The 20829-nt window shown below is 43.1% G+C and overlaps 1 protein-coding gene across 2 annotated transcripts in view; it reads right to left on the bottom strand.

Moving 5' to 3' along the window:
- The window catches only part of MAPKBP1 (mitogen-activated protein kinase binding protein 1), a 569961-nt gene that overhangs the window by 222473 nt on the left and 326659 nt on the right, over positions 1–20829 (bottom strand). The gene's annotated exons all lie outside the window — the stretch shown is intronic.

The following is a 20829-nucleotide window of genomic DNA, read 5'->3' as shown; positions in this document are numbered from 1 at the left end:
AAGGAAAAACCCAAAAGGTCAAAAATCCATAAAGGAAACCCCCCAGAGTAAGCTCAGCTCACAAGGGCCCAAATGGGTCACGACAGACAGGGGTGACTACGCCTACACCAGAAAAAAACAGAAGTATAGGACCGGGTATAGAAACAGATAAACTTTCTCTCAAACGTCGTGCAAAAGCACCAAAAGACAACAGAAGACTGAGTCCTCACATCGTCCGAACTTGGAACACTAAAGTTTTCTGCCACAAAAAAAATGTGTAACAGACCCAGACGAAAAAACCCTGAGTCAAGAACACGCCGCCATCCTCAGGATGACACAGAGAAAACTTGCTGAGAGAAAAAGCGGCCAGCAAAAGAACAGATTGCAAAAGACAACTCCCAGACAGAGGGCACACTCTAGGCAATTCCAAAAAATGGGGAATCGTAACCTCCACGAGGTCCCCCAAGAAAGAGAAGTGACACCCAGAACCCAAGGTGGAGCAATCCTAGACCCTCTGCTTGTAAGCTTAGGGAGCTAGCAATAGCTACTATGCCCACCTAGATCTTGTAGATGACGTTTTTCAGAACCCACTCCCAGCCGGGCCAGCCCCAGCAACAGCAGGTCTGAAACAGGGAAACAGAAGAACCCCAAAACCAGCTAAAAAACAAGCGGAAGAATGGTCAAAGCCAATCCAACACAGCACGGTTGCAACCCGACTCTTTAGAACAGACAACAGGACCATAGACCCAAAGGATCTAGCAAAAAGTCAACTTAGTCTTGACACAGAGCCAGCAAGACTCCAAATGGAATGTAACAACCCAGAGAAAATATCCCTCATAGCTAGGGAAACTCACAGGTCCCATCTCCTGATCCAGGAGAAGCCCTAAGAAAAAAGGACAACATCTCCATAAAAAAGGAGACAAAGCTCTTACCCAAGAAGGGAAAGGGCCAAAAAGCAGCACCTTCCACAAGATACAGGCTAACGTAGAGCCCTGTTTAAAGTGATTTCCCTAAAAACTAGCCTGCTAACACGCAACCAATGTGCAATAGTAGCAGCAGTGACACTGCAAGTCCATTCACCTGCAGAGCAGAGAATTCAATGGATACTACAGCAAGCTAAGGTGCAAAACAAGCCCAATGACCAACGGCACTAAGAAAACCTGGCCAACCAAGACCAGGTCAATTAATCAGAGTAAAAGGACATAGCCCAAGTTTCCAGGAAATGGGGAACCCCGAACCAACCATGGAGTCTAAAGGTCCAGTAACACCCCACAACGGGATCCACAAGGGAAAATGCTGAGTGAAACTCAGCAACCGGAAGCCCCAGGGAGAACAGGTCCGAACCCCCCAATTGTTTAAACAATACCCGCAAACTTAAAGGGACAGTCTAGGCCAAAATAAACCTTCATGATTCCGATAGAGAATGTAATTTTAAACAATTTTCCAATTTACTTTTATCACCAATTTTGCTTTGTTCTCTTGGTATTCTTAGTTGAAAGCTTAACCTAGGAGGTTCATATGCTAATTTCTTAGACCTTGAAGCCCACTTCTTTCAGATTGCATTTTAACAGTTTTTCACCACTAGAGGGTGTTAGTTCACATATTTCATATAGATAACACTGTGCTCGTGCACGTGAATATATCTGGGAGCAGGCACTGATTGGCTAGACTGCAAGTCTGTGAAAAGAACTGAAAAAAGGGGCAGTTTGCAGAGGCTTAGATACAAGATAATCACAGAGGTTAACAGTATATTATTATAACTGTGTTGGTTATGCAAAACTGGGGAATGGGTAATAAAGGGATTATCTATCTTTTAAAACAATAAAAATTCTGGTGTAGACTGTCCCTTTAACACCCCGTCTGAATAAAAACCCAGACCACAGGGAATACTAATTAAAATATCCAGATCAATCCGGATAACGAGAAAAACTCGCAAGTCCCGACCAAAGAAATAGACCACCCCTTGTCGAAGTCCCACTCTCCAAAGGAGCTAAGGCGGTAAAAGTTGTACGACACTAGAGCTTCTAGACGCACCAACAGCCTCAGGACAAAAAGGCAAGGGGATATCTCAAGGTCAAAACCACTCAAGTAAAGGCTGGTCTCCACATCACCTCCGCACAAGCGGATGATCACAGGGAGAAAGGGGCGCAAACCATCCCCAGTTCCGGGAGGAACCCCAAGCAAGCCCAAGGAGACCACACCCAGTATCCCTAACAGGGAACAAACATCTCCCAGGCCCCTAAAAGGGAACCGCAAAGGAAGAGCAAAAAGTCTCAGAAAAAACAGTTAGACAGTACACAGTCGATGTCCAACAGCTGCAGCTGGTTACATTCTGCAACCCAACCGCTGCAAGGCAGTTGAACTACCCTTCAAACTACTAGCTGCCGAGGACCAGTCAAAAGACAATCCTCAAGCCTCAAAAGAAAAACAGAATTTATGTTTACCTGATAAATTACTTTCTCCAACGGTGTGTCCGGTCCACGGCGTCATCCTTACTTGTGGGATATTCTCTTCCCCAACAGGAAATGGCAAAGAGCCCAGCAAAGCTGGTCACATGATCCCTCCTAGGCTCCGCCTTCCCCAGTCATTCGACCGACGTAAAGGAGGAATATTTGCATAGGAGAAACCATATGATACCGTGGTGACTGTAGTTAAAGAAAATAAATTATCAGACCTGATTAAAAAACCAGGGAGGGCCGTGGACCGGACACACCGTTGGAGAAAGTAATTTATCAGGTAAACATAAATTCTGTTTTCTCCAACATAGGTGTGTCCGGTCCACGGCGTCATCCTTACTTGTGGGAACCAATACCAAAGCTTTAGGACACGGATGAAGGGAGGGAGCAAATCAGGTCACCTAGATGGAAGGCACCACGGCTTGCAAAACCTTTCTCCCAAAAATAGCCTCAGAAGAAGCAAAAGTATCAAACTTGTAAAATTTAGTAAAAGTGTGCAGTGAAGACCAAGTCGCTGCCTTACATATCTGATCAACAGAAGCCTCGTTCTTGAAGGCCCATGTGGAAGCCACAGCCCTAGTGGAATGGGCTGTGATTCTTTCAGGAGGCTGCCGTCCGGCAGTCTCATAAGCCAATCTGATGATGCTTTTAATCCAAAAAGAGAGAGAGGTAGAAGTTGCTTTTTGACCTCTCCTTTTACCAGAATAAACAACAAACAAGGAAGATGTTTGTCTAAAATCCTTTGTAGCATCTAAATAGAATTTTAGAGCATGAACAACATCCAAATTGTGCAACAAACGTTCCTTCTTTGAAACTGGATTCGGACACAAAGAAGGCACGACTATCTCCTGGTTAATGTTTTTGTTAGAAACAACTTTCGGAAGAAAACCAGGTTTAGTACGTAAAACCACCTTATCTGCATGGAACACCAGATAAGGAGGGGAACACTGCAGAGCAGATAATTCTGAAACTCTTCTAGCAGAAGAAATTGCAACCAAAAACAAAACTTTCCAAGATAATAACTTAATATCAACGGAATGTAAGGGTTCAAACGGAACCCCCTGAAGAACTGAAAGAACTAAATTGAGACTCCAAGGAGGAGTCAAAGGTTTGTAAACAGGCTTGATTCTAACCAGAGCCTGAACAAAGGCTTTTTTGTGAAGTAACACAGACAAGGCAGAAATCTGTCCCTTCAAGGAACTTGCAGATAATCCTTTCTCCAAACCTTCTTGAAGAAAGGATAGAATCTTAGGAATTTTTACCTTGTCCCAAGGGAATCCTTTAGATTCACACCAACAGATATATTTTTTCCATATTTTGTGGTAAATTTTTCTAGTTACAGGCTTTCTGGCCTGAACAAGAGTATCAATGACAGAATCTGAGAACCCTCGCTTTGATAAGATCAAGCGTTCAATCTCCAAGCAGTCAGTTGGAGTGAGACCAGATTCGGATGTTCGAACGGACCTTGAACAAGAAGGTATCGTCTCAAAGGTAGCTTCCATGGTGGAGCCGATGACATATTCACCAGGTCTGCATACCAAGTCCTGCGTGGCCACGCAGGAGCTATCAAGATCACCGATGCTCTCTCCTGATTGATCCTGGCTACCAGCCTGGGGATGAGAGGAAACGGCGGGAATACATTAGCTAGTTTGAAGGTCCAAGGTGCTACTAGTGCATCTACTAGAGTCGCCTTGGGATCCCTGGATCTGGACCCGTAGCAAGGAACCTTGAAGTTCTGACGAGAGGCCATCAGATCCATGTCTGGAATGCCCCACAATTGAGTAATTTGGGCAAAGATTTCCGGATGGAGTTCCCACTCCCCCGGATGAAATGTCTGACTACTCAGAAAATCCGCTTCCCAATTTTCCACTCCTGGGATGTGGATTGCAGACAAGTGGCAGGAGTGAGTCTCCGCCCATTGAATGATTTTGGTCACTTCTTCCATCGCCAGGGAACTCCTTGTTCCCCCCTGATGGTTGATGTACGCAACAGTCGTCATGTTGTCTGATTGAAACCGTATGAACTTGGCCTTTGCTAGCTGAGGCCAAGCCTTGAGAGCATTGAGTATCGCTCTCAGTTCCAGAATATTTATCGGTAGAAGAGATTCTTCCCGAGACCCAAGACCCTGAGCTTTCAGGGGTCCCCAGACCGCGCCCCAGCCCACCAGACTGGCGTCGGTCGTGACAATGACCCACTCTGGTCTGCGGAAGCTCATCCCCTGTGACAGGTTGTCCAGGGACAGCCACCAACGGAGTGAATCTCTGGTCCTCTGATTTACTTGTATCGTCGGAGACAAGTCTGTATAGTCCCCATTCCACTGACTGAGCATGCACAGTTGTAATGGTCTTAGATGAATGCGCGCAAAAGGAACTATGTCCATTGCCGCTACCATCAAACCTATTACTTCCATGCACTGCGCTATGGAAGGAAGAGGAACAGAATGAAGTATTTGACAAGAGTTTAGAAGTTTTGATTTTCTGGCCTCTGTCAGAAAAATCCTCATTTCTAAGGAGTCTATTATTGTTCCCAAGAAGGGAACCCTTGTTGACGGAGATAGAGAACTTTTTTCTACGTTCACTTTCCACCCGTGAGATCTGAGAAAGGCCAGGACAATGTCCGTGTGAGCCTTTGCTTGAGGAAGGGACGACGCTTGAATCAGAATGTTGTCCAAGTAAGGTACTACTGCAATGCCCCTTGGTCTTAGCACCGCTAGAAGGGACCCTAGTACCTTTGTGAAAATCCTTGGAGCAGTGGCTAATCCGAACGGAAGTGCCACAAACTGGTAATGCTTGTCCAGGAATGCGAACCTTAGGAACGATGATGTTCCTTGTGGATAGGAATATGTAGATACGCATCCTTTAAATCCACCGTGGTCATGAATTGACCTTCCTGGATGGAAGGAAGAATTGTTCGAATGGTTTCCATTTTGAACGATGGAACCTTGAGAAACTTGTTTAGGATCTTGAGATCTAAGATCGGTCTGAATGTTCCCTCTTTTTTGGGAACTACGAACAGATTGGAGTAGAACCCCATCCCTTGTTCTCCTAATGGAACAGGATGAATCACTCCCATTTTTAACAGGTCTTCTACACAATGTAAGAATGCCTGTTTTTTTATGTGGTCTGAAGACAATTGAGACCTGTGGAACCTCCCCCTTGGGGGAAGCCCCTTGAATTCCAGAAGATAACCTTGGGAGACTATTTCTAGTGCCCAAGGATCCAGAACATCTCTTGCCCAAGCCTGAGCGAAGAGAGAGAGTCTGCCCCCCACCAGATCCGGTCCCGGATCGGGGGCCAACATCTCATGCTGTCTTGGTAGCAGTGGCAGGTTTCTTGGCCTGCTTTCCTTTGTTCCAGCCTTGCATTGGTCTCCAGGCTGGCTTGGCTTGAGAAGTATTACCCTCTTGCTTAGAGGACGTAGCACTTGGGGCTGGTCCGTTTCTGCGAAAGGGACGAAAATTAGGTTTATTTTTGGCCTTGAAAGACCTATCCTGAGGAAGGGCGTGGCCCTTGCCCCCAGTGATATCAGAGATAATCTCTTTCAAGTCAGGGCCAAACAGCGTTTTCCCCTTGAAAGGAATGTTAAGCAATTTGTTCTTGGAAGACGCATCCGCTGACCAAGATTTTAACCAAAGCGCTCTGCGCGCCACAATAGCAAAACCAGAATTTTTCACCGCTAACCTAGCCAATTGCAAAGTGGCGTCTAGGGTGAAAGAATTAGCCAATTTGAGAGCACGAATTCTGTCCATAATCTCCTCATAAGAAGAAGAATTATTATTGAGCGCCTTTTCTAGCTCATCGAACCAGAAACACGCGGCTGTAGTGACAGGAACAATGCATGAAATTGGTTGTAGAAGGTAACCTTGTTGAACAAACATCTTTTTAAGCAAACCTTCTAATTTTTTATCCATAGGATCTTTGAAAGCACAACTATCTTCTATGGGTATAGTGGTGCGTTTGTTTAGAGTAGAAACCGCCCCCTCGACCTTGGGGACTGTCTGCCATAAGTCCTTTCTGGGGTCGACCATAGGAAACAATTTTTTAAATATGGGGGGAGGGACGAAAGGTATACCGGGCCTTTCCCATTCTTTATTTACAATGTCCGCCACCCGCTTGGGTATAGGAAAAGCTTCGGGGGGCCCCGGGACCTCTAGGAACTTGTCCATTTTACATAGTTTCTCTGGAATGACCAAATTCTCACAATCATCCAGAGTGGATAACACCTCCTTAAGCAGAGCGCGGAGATGTTCCAATATAAATTTAAATGTAATCACATCAGGTTCAGCTTGTTGAGAAATTTTCCCTGAATCTGAAATTTCTCCCTCAGACAAAACCTCCCTGGCCCCCTCAGACTGGTGTAGGGGCCCTTCAGAACCAATATCATCAGCGTCCTCATGCTCTTCAGTATTTTCTAAAACAGAGCAGTCGCGCTTTCGCTGATAAGTGGGCATTTTGGCTAAAATGTTTTTGATAGAATTATCCATTACAGCCGTTAATTGTTGCATAGTAAGGAGTATTGGCGCGCTAGATGTACTAGGGGCCTCCTGTGTGGGCAAGACTGGTGTAGACGAAGGAGGGGATGATGCAGTACCATGCTTACTCCCCTCACTTGAGGAATCATCTTGGGCATCATTTTCTCTAAATTTTGTGTCACATAAATCACATCTATTTAAATGAGAAGGAACCTTGGCTTCCCCACATTCAGAACACAGTCTATCTGGTAGTTCAGACATGTTAAACAGGCAAAAACTTGATAACAAAGTACAAAAAACGTTTTAAAATAAACCGTTACTGTCACTTTAAATTTTAAACTGAACACACTTTATTACTGCAATTGCGAAAAAGTATGAAGGAATTGTTCAAATTCACCAAAATTTCACCACAGTGTCTAAAAGCCTTAAAAGTATTGCACACCAAATTTGGAAGCTTTAACCCTTAAAATAACGGAACCGGAGCCGTTTTTATATTTAACCCCTTTACAGTCCCTGGTATCTGCTTTGCTGAGACCCAACCAAGCCCAAAGGGGAATACGATACCAAATGACGCCTTCAGAAAGTCTTTTCTATGTATCAGAGCTCCTCACACATGCATCTGCATGTCATGCTTCTCAAAAACAAGTGCGCAATACAGGCGCGAAAATGAGACAAATAGAAAAATAGACTCTGCCTATGATTAGGGAAAGCCCCTAGAGAATAAGGTGTCCAATACAGTGCCTGCCGGTTATTTTACATAATTCCCAAGATTAAAATAATTCCTCAAGGCTATGGAGTATAAAATATAAATCGATTTAGCCCAGAAAATGTCTACAGTCTTAAAAAGCCCTTGTGAAGCCCTTTTTTTCTTTCTGTAATAAAAATGGCTTACCGGATCCCATAGGGAAAATGACAGCTTCCAGCATTACATCGTCTTGTTAGAATGTGTCATACCTCAAGCAGCAAAAGTCTGCTCACTGTTCCCCCAACTGAAGTTAATTCCTCTCAACAGTCCTGTGTGGAAACAGCCATCGATTTTAGTAACGGTTGCTAAAATCATTTTCCTCTTACAAACAGAAATCTTCATCTCTTTTCTGTTTCAGAGTAAATAGTACATACCAGCACTATTTTAAAATAACAAACTCTTGATTGAATAATAAAAACTACAGTTAAACACTAAAAAACTCTAAGCCATCTCCGTGGAGATGTTGCCTGTACAACGGCAAAGAGAATGACTGGGGAAGGCGGAGCCTAGGAGGGATCATGTGACCAGCTTTGCTGGGCTCTTTGCCATTTCCTGTTGGGGAAGAGAATATCCCACAAGTAAGGATGACGCCGTGGACCGGACACACCTATGTTGGAGAAAAAGGCCAAACTGCTCACTCTGCGGGAAGAAGGCGCTAAGCCCTCCAACTCTACACCTGCCTTGTAGGCCCACAGGTCCTCTAGAATGCTTAGTTGAAATTAAAAACAAATGATAACATAAGCACTTGGCACCTCGACCGGACCAGCCAATCAGAGCGGCACCACGTGTCTAAACAGCCACAAGACAGAACCGAACCCAACAGGACCAGCATGAACCCGGATCCTAACCGTCAAGCTGCATAAATCATACCTCAGAGGGGAAGAAGGGAAAACAGACAAACATAGGACTAACATGTCCTCAAAAACACTTCCACAGAAGTAACAGAGTATCAATCCCAATTTAAGATTCCCGAAGGAAAATAAACTAATTAAGACATCCTAATAGGATAAAAAGAAAATAGAAGGCAACCCGTAGGTTAACGCCCAATAAGAAAACAGGCCTACAGCACGACCAGCCAAACGGAGCCCTAATCTTTAAAAAAAACTGGGAAAGATGACAAAAAAGAACAGTCAGGAGATTACATCATCCCCGCATGTCTAATGAGGTGCACCATTCGAAGCAGACAGAATGCTTATAAATGTATTTTAAATTTAATGTCCCTGTAAACAATCAATGGAAATCTGGCCTACTAGAAACTTGTCTAGTTAATAATCAAGCCTTGTAATTGTCATCATAGTTATTTCTGATTTTTAATCTCAAATTATATAATTTAATATAATAAGGAAATTTATGCTTACCTGATAAATTTATTTATTTTACGATATGACGAGTCCATGGAATTCATCCTTACTTATGGGATATCGCCTCCTGGTCAGCAGGAGGAGGCAAAGAGCTCAACAGCCGAGCTGCATATATAGCTCCTCCCTTCCCTCCCACTCCAGTCATTCGACCAAAGTTAGGAAGAGAAAAGAAAAGCCAAGAAGCAGAGGTGACTGAAATTTAACAAAAATAAAAACCTGTCCTATAAACTGACAGGGTGGGCCGTGGACTCGTCATATCGTAAAAGAAATACATTTATCAGGTAAGCATAAATTTCCGTTTCTTTTACAAGATGACGAGTCCACGGATTTCATCCTTCCTTATGGGATACAATACCAAAGCCACGGATGAAAGGGAGGGACAAGACAGGAACCTAAACGGAAGGCACCACTGCTTGAAGAACCTTTCTCCCAAAAACAGCCTCAGACGAGGCAAAAGTATGAAATTTGGAAAATTTGGAAAAAGTGTGAAGAGATGACCAAGTTGCAAATCTGTTCAACAGAAGCATCATTTTTGAATGCCCATGAGGAAGCCACAGCCCTGGTAGAGTGAGCCGTAATACGTTCTGGAGGCTGCTGTCCAGCAGTCTCATATGCAACACGGATGATACTCAGCCAAAAAGACCCCTACGTTTTCCAGAAAAAAAGAACAAACAATGTAGATGATTGACGAAACTCTTTAGTCGCCTGCAAGTAAAACTTAGAAGGATTGGGACACAATGAAGGAACAACAATTTCCTGATTAATATTCTTATTAGAAACAACCTTAGGAAGGAAACCAGGTTTGGTACACAACACCACCTTATCAGAATGGAAAATAAGATAAGGAGAATCACATTGTAAAGCTGAAAGCTCAGAAACTCTGCGAGCAGAAAAAATAGCAACCAAAAATAAAACCTTCCAAGATAACAACTTAATGTCTATGGAATGCATGGGTTCAAACGGAACCCCTTGAAGAACATTAAGAACTAAATTCAAACTCAAAGGAGGAGCAATTGGTCTAAACACAGGCTTGATTCTAGTCAGAGCCTGACAAAAAGATTGAACGTCTGGAACATCTGCCAGACGTTTGTGTAGCAAGATAGATAAAGCAGAAATCTGTCCCTTTAAGGAACTTGCTGATAACCCTTTCTCCAATCCTTCTTGGAGAAAGAACAAAATCCTACGAATCCTAATCTTACTCCATGAGTAGCCCTTGGATTCGCACCAATAAAGATATTTACGCAATATCTTATGGTAAATCTTTCTAGCAACAGGCTTACGTGCCTGGATCAAGGTATCAATGACCGAATCAGAGAACCCTCGCTTAGATAAAATCAAGCGTTCAATCTCCAAGCAGTCAGCTGCAGAGAAAATTAGATTTGGATGATGGAAGGGTCCCTGAATCAGAAGGTCCTGCCTCAATGGAAGCTTCCATGGCGGCAGAGAGGACATGTCCACCAGATCGGCATACCAAGTCCTGTGAGGCCACGCCGGAGCGATTAGAATCACTGAAGCCCTCTGCTGTTTGATCCGTGCAATCACCCGGGAAGGAGAGCAAACGGTGGAAACACATAAGCTAGGTTGAACGACCAAGGCACTGCTAAGGCACCTATCAGCTTGGCCTGAGGATCCCTGGACCTGGATCCGTATCTTGGGAGCTTGGCATTCTGACGAGATGCTATCAGATCTAATTCCGGACTGCCCCACCTGAGAATCAGGGTGGAAAAGACCTCCGGATGGAGTTCCCATTCCCCTGGATGAAACGTCTGTCTGCTCAAAAAATCCACCTCCCAGTTGTCCACTCCTGGGATGTAGATTGCTGACAGATAAGAGTGAGCCTCCGCCCACCGAATTATCTTGGATACTTCTGTCATCGCTAAGGAACTCCTTGTTCCTCCCTGATGATTGATGTAAGCCACAGTCATGATGTTGTCCGACTGAAATCAGATAAATTTGGCAGACGCCAACTGAGGCCAAGCTTGAAGCGCATTGAATATTGCCCTCAACTCCAGAATATTGATGGGAAGTAGAGACTCCGACCGAATCCACACACCCTGAGCCTTCAGGGAATTCCAGACTGCACCCCATCCTAGTGGACTGGCGTCCGTTGTCACTATCACCCATGAAGGTCTGCGGAAGCACGTCCCTTATAAAAGATGATCCAGCGACAACCACCAAAGAAGAGAGTCTCTTGTCTGAGGAGACAAATCTGCATAATTTCCATTCCACTGTCTGAGCATGCTCAGTTGTAGAGGTCTGAGATGAAACCGAGCAAACGAAATGTCCATTGCCGCCACCATTAAACCAATTACCTCCATGCACTGAGCCACTGAAGGCTGAGAATTGGACTGAAGGGTTCGGCATGTATTCAGAATCTTCAACTTTCTGACTTCCGTCAAGAAAATTTTCATGGATACGGAATCTATCAGAGTTCCTAGAAAAGGAACCCTTGTCTGTGGAATTAGTGAACTCTTTTCTAGATTCACCTTCCACCCATGAGTCCTTAGAAAGGACAGAACCATGGTCGGTATGAGACTTTGTCACATGGTAAGACGATGCCTGGATTAGAATATCGTCCAGATAAGGCGCCACTGCAATGCCCCGCGTTCTGAGAACCGCTAGTAAGGACCCTAGAACCTTCGTGAAGATCCTGGGTGCCGTGGCCAACCCGAAGGGAAGAGCCAAGAGCTGAAAATGTTTGTCCAGGAAGGCAAACCTTAGAAACTGGTGATGATCTCTGTGGATAGGAATGTGGAGATATGCATCCTTTAAGTCCACGGTACTCATATATTGACCCTCCTGGATCAATGGAAGAATTGTCCGAATCATCTTCATCTTGAAGGATGGGACTCTGAGAAACTTGTTTAGACTCTTGAGATCTAAAATGGGTCTCAACATTCCCTCTTTTTTGGGAACCACAAAAAGATTTGAGTAAAACCCCTGCCCCTGTTACTGTATTGGACGAATTACTCCCATAGTGGAGAGGTCTTTTACACAACGTAAGAACGCCTCTCTTTATCTGGTCTACAGACAATCGTGAAAGAAGAAACCTTCCCCTTGGGATTGAATTTTTTAACTCCAGTTGATACCCCTGAGACACGATTTCTAGTGTCCAGTGATCCTGAACGTCTCTTATCCAAGCCTGGACAAAGAGAGAGAAAGTCTGCCCCCTACTAGATCCGGTCCCGGATCGGGGGCCGTCCCTTCATGCTGTCTTGGGAGCAGTAGCGGGCTTCTTGGGTTGTTTACCCTTGTTCCAAGTCTGGTTGGGTCTCCAGACAGACTTGGCTTGTGCAAAGTTCCCTTCCTGTTTAGCGGAAGAGGGGACTCCCTTGAAGTTTTGAAAGGAACGAAAATTGCTCTGTCTACCTCTCTGCTTAGATGTTTTATCCTGAGGTAGGAGATGACCCTTACCTGCCGTAATGTCAGAAATGATCTCTTTCAATTCAGGCCCGAATAGGGTCTTTCCCCTTAAATCTATCCATTATTTCTTCCAAAGGAGTCTCAATCTTAAGAGACTCCTCTAAGGCGTCGAACCAAAAAGGCAGCCGCAGTTTGTGACTGGTACAATGCAGGCCGTCTGTTGTAATAGAAACCCTTGATGAGTAAATAGCTTTTTAGAAGACCCTCCAACTTTTTATCCATAGGGTCTTTGAAAGCACAACTGTCCTCAATAGGGATAGTCATACGCTTAGCCAGGGTAGAAATAGCTCCCTCCACCTTAGGGATCGTTTGCCAAGAGTCCCGAAAGGTGTCAGCTATAGGGTATATCTTCTTAAAAATGGGAGAAGGGGAAAACAGGATACCCGGTCTTTCCCGTTCCGGTGTAACAATTTCCGAAATTCTCTTAGGAACCAGAAAGGCATGAGAGTAAGAAGGTACCTCTAAGTATTTGTCCATCTTACACAACTACTCTGGAGGTACTACAATAGAGTCACAGTCATCCAGAGTAATCAAAACCTCCCGCAGTAACAGACGGAGGTGTTCCAATTTAATTTGAAGGACATGATGTCCGAATCTGTCTGAGGTAATGCACTTCCTGAGTCAGACAGTTCCCCCTCAGAGAGGGCCTCCCTACCCCCCAACTCAGATCCCTGGGAGGATACATCGGAGATAGCCATCAAGGCGTCAGAAGTCGCAGGAACTACATGGGTCTCTGTCCTGCTGCGTTTGCCCTGTAACACTGGCAACTTAGATAAAACTTCTGTGAGAGTGGATGACATAACTGCAGCCATATCCTGCAAAGTGAAAGAAGTAGACGCCGTCGAGGAACATGGCGTCGTTTGCGCGGGCGGTAAAGGCTGTGACACTTGGTGAGAAAGTAGCGCCATACCCTGAATCTCATTGGTCTGAGAACATTCTCCAGACATATCTTTATTAGCAAAAATTTTCTCTTTACATTGTAAGGCTCTCTCTATACAAGTGTCACATAAGGTAACAGGGGGTTCCACAATGGCATCCAAACACATAGGACAGGTAGTTTGTTCGAGGTCATCCATAATGATAACGTAAACAAAAAACCAACTTGGTCAAATCACAGAAATAATCTGTTGTACTGTATCTTTAAAACAGCAATCAGACACTTAATAATAAAATATTGAAGGATTTAACTGCAACACTGGCAATCTGGAATAAAGTTTAAAAACTAAGGCAGAGTGATCTCACTGCACGATGTTATAAGTTTTCTACTGATTAAGGCAGAGGGCAATTTTACATTTGCACAATAGGGTAATTTCACATTTGCACGATGTTATAAAGGTTTACTAATTTACTCTTGCAAACTCCACAGTCACCCAGCAGCTCTGCTGCGGCTCCTACCTGCCTCCTGATCAAAGAAAAACACTGCCACACTGAACACCTAAGTCACTTGTAGATTCTCCCACAAGCGGACTTAGGGGCCGAGTAAACGCTGCCGGAACAGAGAGAGCTGTGTTGCCAGAGTGCGCGAAAATAAGTCACGCCCTTCGTGGGCGTAACCGTCAAACTCAAAAGAACGCCAAGAACCGTGACAATAAAATCACACATCCATCCCCAGCGTCAGCCCGCCCGTAATAAATGTATACTAGACTGTCTGGTAATGGCGTATACTTCCTATAAACAATATCCAGTATTTCTAAGTTAATCCGGTCTGCACCCTTAGAGTATCTGGCAACATAAAATAGATCACTATGTATACACACCCCAGTGCTATTAGGTTATGCAAACTGCCCTAATGTCAGGGGAAATAGATCACTATGTATACACACCCCAGTGCTATTAGGTTATGCAAACTGCCCTAATGTCAGGGGAAAAGAATAAAGGCAGATCTCTCCCAGTATAATAAAGTCAGTACAGTTAGTCTGAGTATAAGTATGTCCCAGAATAAAAACTGCACTTACCTCTGTGCTGAAGGTACAGCACGATAACTTCACAGTATCAAGAGGTCCAATCTTCCTCCTGAGGTCCTGTGAAATAACAGGGTCATGGTTACAAGCTCACCAGACCATAGTCAGAAAATGCAGCACAAATATGGGAGGCACAGTGGATACAGAAATCCCCCAGTTCCCATAGTCTATAAGACTATTCAGAAGCTGCTCTGTAATAAAAACAGCACACATTGGTACCGTTTGAAAATAAAAAACTCTTGATTGAAGAATCTAAACACCTCACTTTACCTCTTCCTATCACTAACACAGGCAAAGAGAATGACTGGGGTGGGAGGGAAGGGAGGAGCTATATATGCAGCTCTACTGTGGAGCTCTTTGCCTCCTCCTGCTGACCAGGAGGCGATATCCCATAAGGATGAAATCCGTGGACTCGTCATATCTTGTAAAAGAAAAAGTAAATTTATGCTTACCTGATAAGTTGATTTCTTCTATGATACGACAAGTCCACGGATTCATCCTTTACTTGTGGGATATTATCCTCCTGCTAACAGGAAGTGGCAAAGAGCACCACAGCAGAGCTGTCTATATAGCTCCTCCCTTGACTCCACCCCCCAGTCATTCGACCGAAGGTATAGGAAGAAAAAGGAGAAACTAAAAGGTGCAGAGGTGACTGAAGTTTTAAATCAAAAAATATAATCTGTCTTAAAATGACAGGGCGGGCCGTGGACTCTTCGTATCATAGAAGAAATCAATTTATCAGGTAAGCATAAATTTACTTTTCTTCTATAAGATACGACGAGTCCACGGATTCATCCTTTACTTGTGGGATACAATACCAAAGCTACAGGACACGGATGAACGGGAGGGACAAGACAGATGGTTAAACAGAAGGAACCACTGCTTGAAGAACTTTTCTCCCAAAAATAGCCTCCGAAGAAGCAAAAGTATCAAATTTGTGAAATTTGGAAATTTATGAAGGGAAGACCAAGTCGCAGCCTTACAAATCTGTTCAACAGAAGCATCGTTTTTAAAAGCCCATGTGGAAGCCACCGCTCTAGTAGAGTGGGCTGTAATCCTTTCAGGAGGCTGCTCTCCAGCAGTCTCGTATGCCAACCGGATGATGCTTTTCAGCCAAAAAGAAAGAGGTAGCCGTAGCTTTTTGACCTCTACGTTTTCCAGAATAGACAACAAACAGAGAAGATGTTTGACGGAAATCTTTGGTCGCTTGCAAGTAAAACTTCAAAGCACGAACCACGTCCAAGTTGTGTAACAGGCGCTCCTTCTTAGAAGAAGGGTTAGGACACAGAGAAGGAACAACAATTTCCTGATTAATATTCTTAATAGTAACAACCTTAGGAAGGAATCCAGGTTTGGTACGCAAAACCACCTTATCGGAATGGAAAACAAGATAAGGCGAGTCGCATTGCAATGCAGATAGTTCAGAAACTCTTCGAGCCGAAGAGATAGCAATTAAAAACAGAACTTTCCAAGATAGAAGCTTAATATCTATGGAATGCATAGGTTCAAACGGAACCCCTTGAAGAACTTTAAGAACCAAATTCAAACTCCATGGCGGAGGTTTAAACACAGGCTTGATTCTAACTAAAGCCTGACAAAACGACTGAACGTCTGGAACATCTGCCAGACGTTTGTGCAGTAAAATTGATAAAGCAGATATCTGTCCCTTTAGGGAACTAGCTGATAACCCCTTCTCCAATCCTTCTTGGAGAAAGGACAAAATCCTAGGAATCCTGATCTTACTCCATGAGTAGCCTTTGGATTCGCACCAATAAAGATATTTACGCCATATCTTATGGTAAATTTTCCTAGTGACAGGCTTTCGAGCCTGAATCAAGGTATCTATGACCGACTCAGAGAATCCCCACTTAGATGAAAATCAAGCGTTCAATCTCCAGGCAGTCAGCCGCAGAGAAACTAGAGTTGGATGCTGGAACGGACCTTGAATGAGAAGGTCCTGTCTTAGTGGCAGTGTCCACAGTGGTAGAGATGACATTTCCACCAGGTCTTCATACCAAGTTCTGTGTGGCCACGCAGGTGCTATCAAAATCACCGAAGCCCTCTCCTGTTTGATTCTGGCAATCAGACGAGGAAGGAGAGGAAATGGTGGAAACACATAAGCCAGGTTGAACGACCAAGGTACTGCTAGAGCATCAGTACTGCTTGGGGATCCCTTGATCTGGACCCGTAACAAGGAAGTTTGGCATTCTGAAGAGATGCCATCAGATCCAATTCTGGTGTGCCCCATTGATGAATCAATTGTGCAAACACCTCCGGATGGAGCTCCCACTCCCCCGGATGAAAAGTCTGACGACTTATATATAGATTGCTGATAGATGGCAAGAGTGAGTCTCTGCCCATCAAATTATTTTGGAAACCTCTATCATCGCTAGAGAACTCTTGTTTTCCCCCCTGATGATTGATATATGCTACAGTCGTGATATTGTCCGAAGCCAGCTGAGGCCACGCCTGAAGCGCGTTGAATATCACTCTCAGTTCTAGAATATTTATTGGAAGGAGAGCCTCCTCCTGAATCCACACACCCTGTGCTTTCAGGGAATTCCAGACGGCACCCCAGCCCAATAGGCTGGCGTCCGTCGTCACTATGACCCATGCTGGCCTGCGGAAACACATTCCCTGAGACAGATGATCCTGTGACAACCACCAAAGAAGAGAGTCTCTGGATTCTTGATCCAGATTTATCTGAATCTGAAATAACAGTCTCTCCAGAAAAAAATTACTGAACATACCTCACTGCTTATAGCATGAAAACGTTCCTCACACTGAAGTTTCTCCTAGTACTCCTCAGCCATTCTGTAGGAACTGCACTGGATCTTAGTAACAACTGCTAAAATCATCAATCTCCAGGCAAAAGTCTTCATCCATCTGCTGCCTGAGGGAAAATAGTACACACCGGTACCATTTAAAATAAACTCTTGCTTGAAGAAAATAAAAACTAACATTTTATCACCTCTTTCACTTTACCCTTCCTAGTACTTAGAGTAGGCAAAGAGAATGACTGGGGGGTGGAGTCAAGGGAGGAGCTATATAGACAGCTCTGCAGTGGTGCACTTTGCCACTTCCTGTTAGCAGGAGGATAATATCCCACAAGTAACGGATGAATCCGTGGACTCGTATCTTATAGAAGAAAATAATTTTATTTCAGTGGTTTAACATGTATCCTTCCTACTGTCAATTTGGGGTTCACCTAGTCAAAGAGAATTAGTCTTACACTGCATATCTGCTGTGAATACTAGATGCTGGAACATGTAAACAAACCCTCCTTTGGCTTGACTTAATGGGAAATGGAACTCCGTTTTTTTTCTCTTGTGTTTGAGATAGGTCATAAATTTCTAAACAACTTTCCAATTTACTTCTATTATCTAATTTGCTTCATTCTCTTGGTATCCTTTGCTTTAGGAGTAGCAATACACTACTGTGAGATATCTGAAAGCCAATGACAATAAGTATATATGTGCAGCCCCCGATCAGCAGCTTATGAGCATACCCAAGTATACTTTTCAACACAGGATACAAAAAGAAAGAAATAAGATAATAGAAATAAACTGGATAGTTATTTAAGATTGCATGCTGTATCAGCACCTTGAAAGAAAAAAAAAATGTTTAATGTCCCTTTAAAAATTCCCTTGTGGAGCTGGCAAAATATACTTTGAGAATAGAGTGCTTTAAAAGTTTCTCAAAAAATTTTTTTTTTTAAAAAAATGATTGTTCCTATTCTGAGCATACCTAGATTTGCCCTCCTCATATCAAGAGTCATTAGATCTTGCAGCACAGACCAAATGGTGCTCCTCTAAACTAGGTCACGATCAACCTCAACCCTTTAAGGACCAGCGTCGTACTCTTTACGATGCTGCTGTCCTGGGCCCTCTCTCTGACGTGATCTCACTAAAAGTAGGGAGATCGAGCAATTTCTGCATGCCCCACGAGTGGGGCAATGCAGAAATAGAGTTGTAGAGTTATTGATGCAGAGAGGGCCACTCTGTGGCTCTCTCTGCATCTGGCAGCGGTGGTGCCGATCGTTGGTTTAAGGAGGGAGGCAATTGGGCAGCCCATCGCTGGAGGGGGTGGGAAAGGCTCGGCTGCTACGCTACAGGAAAAACATTTCTTCAGAGCGGCAGGGGAGGAGGGAGGGGGTAACTTCAGTGGAGGTGGGTTTAGAGGGTGGGAAAGCAATCTGGGAGGGGGGTAAATGAGGTGGGGGGCAGCTACACTACAGAAAATGTAGGGTTTTTTGTTTTTACAAAAAATTTGCCAAATTTTGGATAACTGGGTACTGGCAGACAGCTGGCAGTACCTAAGATGGCAGCTCTAGTTAGAGGGGGGAGAGATCAGGGAGGTGGGATGGTAAGAAAATGTTTAAAAAAAAAAAAAAAAGTTTAAAACTGCATACTGCCAGAGGTGACCATTGGGGGTGGGGGGGGGGGAAGAGAGCTGTTTGACAGGGTTCAGGTAGGGATCAGGGGGTGCGAAGTGTCAGGTGGTAGGCTAACCTCTACACTAAAGCTAAAATTAACCTTACAAGCTACCCAATTAACCCCTTCAATGCTGGGCATAATACAAGTGTGGTGTGCAGCAGCATTTAGCGACCTAATTAGCAAAAAGCATTGCCAAAGCCATATATGTCTGCTATTTCTGAACAAAGGGGATCGCAGAGAAGCATTTACAACCATTTGTGCCAGGATTCCACAAGCTGTTTGTAAATAAATTTCATTGAAAAACCTAAAGTTAGTGAAAGAGTTTAAAAAAAATTTGATTGCATTTGACGGTAAAATTGTGGCATGTTATATACTCAAATATTTTTATATATGTATATATATATATATATATATATATATATATATATATATATATATATATATATATATATATATATATATATATATATATATATATATATATATATATAGTTTTGATAGGTAAATAAGAAAAAAAAGCTCTATTTCTGTTTAAATGTAGTGATGGCAAAAACGCTAAAAATGCTCTGGTATTTTTGGGAAAATGCACTCAGACCTCTAAAGAGGAATTCTTAGCTCTAGTGCTCCTACACAATAAATAAATAAATAAAAACATGGATTCTAGCCCCCTTAGAAAAGGCCTTCGGGTTGCTCCTTACAGTTATGGGGATGAGCTCTTACCATCACAATCTATGAGAATTTTGTTTATATATCTAATAGTTTTAAACAGAAAACTGCTATTAAAATCTATGGAGATTTCTGTAGATTAATAATTTGGTAAATTGTTTAAAGGATTGTTATCAACCCCATAATCTGAAATTGACAAGTGCCAAGTCATCAGTCTAGGGCCTAATCTTTATAGACCAGTGACAGAATACACCAACTACTCCAAAAAGTTTATTTTATATAAATGTAAACTAAGTAGGTCTAAAAAGTAATTTAAAAAATCCCATGTGAACAACCAAGAAATAACAATCAAACTGGTTCATTAGACACATCTAAAAAGCTTGCAGAAGCCTGCTTAAAAAGCATTTTCCTAGTTAATGAATTCCACAACTGAACGCCTCTAAAGCAAAGTATAGGTAAAGTTAAAATAACTATTAACTGAAATGTCCTTGATTTTAAAAATCCTACTAAGCGCTATACAAAACCGTTTTCATGCCTTAAAATAGAAAATATCCCAATGACCTATTCCTAGTTTTTTGGATACCCCTGTATAAATGCTGAAAATATGACCAGTAGACGATGTGTGTAACAGCATTCTTGAGTGAATAGCACTGTGTTTAAGCAAGGAACATTTAGAAAATGCTTAATTTACATATATTTTCGCTCAATTTCCATTGTGCACATACTTCAGTCTTGTTCTTACACACTGAGTATAAGTGATGCAAGATATTCACTGCACACCCAGAAAAGGAAAGTGTTGTGCATATTGCCTACTCGTATACCCATTTCCAGTTAAATAAAAGCTGTTCTGGGTCTATGGAGGAATGGAAACAGTAATGTGTGTATATAGATATGTGTGTGTGTATTTTTGTATATGAGTGTGTATGTGTATGACAGTGTATATGTATGTGCACAAGTGTGCATATATGTATGGACTGTACTCTTAATTTCACTGCTCATCTATAATATAATAAAAATGATGGGCTGCTTTGCTAAATGCCTTTTGGTTCGGGATGGCAAGTTATTATTGCATAGCAGATACGAAGATAATAAAATTACTATAATCACTATAAGTAAAATAAGCTTTTTTTCCCCTGTGCTATTTCTGTTGGGGGAGGGGCGACAGTAAATATTTCTGCACCTAGGCAGCGCGTACCATGGCTCACCCCGGCTTGCTCTGCGGCAAAGTGTCCCTGGAAAGATTTTTTTTAACTCTTAGCAACCGTGGTGTAACTTGAAAAAAAACACAATAAACTTCTAGAGATGTGACCATATGTTTGTATAGAAGAGGA

The sequence above is a fragment of the Bombina bombina genome, chromosome 1 (genome assembly GCF_027579735.1).
Source record: "Bombina bombina isolate aBomBom1 chromosome 1, aBomBom1.pri, whole genome shotgun sequence".
Taxonomy (NCBI): Eukaryota; Metazoa; Chordata; class Amphibia; order Anura; family Bombinatoridae; genus Bombina; species Bombina bombina.
This window is presented reverse-complemented; position numbering and strand designations above follow the sequence as displayed.